This window comes from Humulus lupulus, chromosome 8, assembly GCF_963169125.1.
Source record: "Humulus lupulus chromosome 8, drHumLupu1.1, whole genome shotgun sequence".
In the NCBI taxonomy this organism is placed as follows: domain Eukaryota; kingdom Viridiplantae; phylum Streptophyta; class Magnoliopsida; order Rosales; family Cannabaceae; genus Humulus; species Humulus lupulus.
Window position 1 is genome coordinate 176,726,064 of NC_084800.1, and position 2,494 is coordinate 176,728,557.

At 32.4% G+C, this 2,494-nt stretch overlaps 1 long non-coding RNA gene across 2 annotated transcripts; it reads left to right on the forward strand.

The window, feature by feature from the left end:
- The first annotated feature begins 256 nt into the window (after window positions 1-256).
- Window positions 257-2,494, forward strand: LOC133794764 (uncharacterized). Of its 2 annotated transcripts, none has more exons than XR_009875311.1 (3): window positions 257-457; window positions 1,486-1,612; window positions 2,311-2,494. It is a non-coding gene; the product is annotated as an uncharacterized LOC133794764 (long non-coding RNA). The 2 variants fall into 2 exon arrangements; XR_009875312.1 differs by lacking the exon at window positions 257-457 and adding an exon at window positions 855-914.

Genomic DNA, 2,494 nt, shown 5'->3' on the forward strand with positions numbered 1-2,494 from the left:
TAGTTCTTGAGAATCACTTGTGTTTTGTTTGGTGTAATAAAATATTTGTTTTCCTTGATTCCCCTGCCATGTATACTTTTTCTTCTCTTTGATCATTATAAATTTATAATGTCAGTTTTGATCATAATCTACTGTTTTTGGTTTAGAGCCATACTAAAATGTCAACATAGCTCCCCATTAAATTGTTGTGGTGGAATACTTGTAAGTCTAAATTGTTGTTGAGAAACTCATAATCTTTTTACTCCATATATTTTTTATAGAGATAATTGTCAAACTTAATTATCAAGTGAAATCCAAAATATAACCTTGGAAATTTCCAAACATATACTGTACTACTGCCTTTTCTGATGTTGCACTTTTATAGCATAAATTGAATACACATTCTAAAGCATGTGTTTTCAATTTAGGAGTTGGAAATGACCCCAGAGAAGATTGTTACTTCAGCATTCCCAAAGAAGTAAGTCTGTTCATGTCTCTTATTATTTTACGAATTTTTTTCAAGTAAAAAGATTTGAAATAAGACCCAAATTTCTAATATTCTATTGACCGAGGAAGATTGGATATAGTTTCTTGAGTCTTAACTGATGCTACATATTTTTCCATGATATGAAAGATAATTTCTTTTCTTAGGCTTGGAATCTGAAAACAGCTCAAAGTCAAAAAATATAAATCACTTGATGGTTGATTGTATTTTGCAATTTAAAATTCTCTTCTTTTTTTTTACCATATAAACTGGGGAAAAACAAAACAAGACAAGGTAATATAAAATTTAAGCTAGACTTTTCAAGTGATTTATGTTTGGAGCCCGTTTAATAGAAAGTAAGGTTTAATAATTAAGGTGCTTTTAGCATTTGCGAAGAAATCATTGGCCCTATTTCCAGCTAAGTTTCAAAAGAGCATGTGGATAAAGCAAGGTGTGTGTGTGTGTGTGTTTTCAGTTCTTGAGAATAATTTCAAGGAAAATTTCTTTTTATGTGTTGAAATACCTTATGTAATTGAGTAAATTGTAAGCCAGAATTCAGTCTCTCTCATATAAACATTGTGCCAGGGAGAGAAAGAGACTAACGGTGGTTCTTCCAGGCTAGGTAGGTTTTAAGGTTTTTGTGAGGGAGTGCCTTAACAGTCCTCTTAGAGAGTAAGAAAAATTCTTATCTATTAGGTACAACATTTAATTTGCTTTTGGGGGTTTTTTAATTACATGGTTGGGTAACTTTGGTTTATGAGTTTTTGGAACAATATTTTCTTCTTTTCATCTTGGTATTGCTGGTAATGTATTTTTACTGTTATCAAAACTAGTAATGTCTCTCTGTTTACTATAATAATAATTATTATTATTACAAGTAGAAAACTGGAAGGTAGTTGAAATTGGGCTTGGAATGATTCACAATTTTGTATTATTTATGGTCTTTCGAAATTGGTTGATTTTTCCATGAGTTGCTATAAAGCACTAAAATACAATATAAACTAAATGTTTTCAAAATACAGGTAGTTTTGTTGTGGTTGATGACAGTGGGAAGGTGAAGGCTCTTGAATCTGGCAGCAAGGTGACATGCATTGTTTCTAAAGTTCTCTTCTATGAACAAGTGTGTGCTCTTCGGAAGTCACCGAAATGGTATGTTTTCTCTTTGCACGTACAGTGTTGTGAATGATCATAATTTTTTGTTTCGTTTTCTTTTGTTGACATAATTTTGTTGGCCACCCTCTACCAATTTTTCTGTTCAACAAAAATAATGCTTTGTACCTATTGATTGTTTGCCACCCCTAGTCAAAATCTGAACTTGACATACTAAGGTCTGTAATAATGCATAGTCACATTGAATGGAATAAGGTTTCTTCTCATTATCTATTTTGTATTAACATATCACTGATAGACTGGCTTCAAGGTAGTGTTCCTTTCTTCAGCTTTTGATGCTAACTTTTAAATTGGAGAATACGACCCTTTTGTGTGTAAATAATAGTAGGAATTTTTCAAGCTTAATGCCCCCTGCTGGGTATGGAAAAATCTGAACTTAAGAAACATACTATCTCTTCTTGAAGATTGTTATTTATTTTTATTTACTAGTCTTTTTGTACCAGTTACCACTCTTCTTGATCAGTATACATGGACTTATTGAATCAAACTGTTTCAAAATTGAATCTACCGATGGGCTGTCCTTGTTGTACCACTCACTATAAAAGTAAAGAGTAATCTGATTAAATAAGCAGTCATAGTAGCAAATTTCCATTAAGCTTTTCATATCCCTTTTCCAATGCCATTTCATATTAATGTTTTGTTCCTTTCTTTTGCTTTTACCACTCAATGCAGGGCAGAAGTCTTCAAAGAAACAGTTTTGGATGATTCTAATGGAAGTCGAGAGGGAGAGACTTCGCAACAAGAAGATAATGATCTTGAATCGAGTTGTGATGAGGACGATGTACTACCTCCACTTGAAGCCAATACAAACAGAAATAGACCGTTTGAATTGCACCAGGAATCTGATTCAGGTTCAGAATC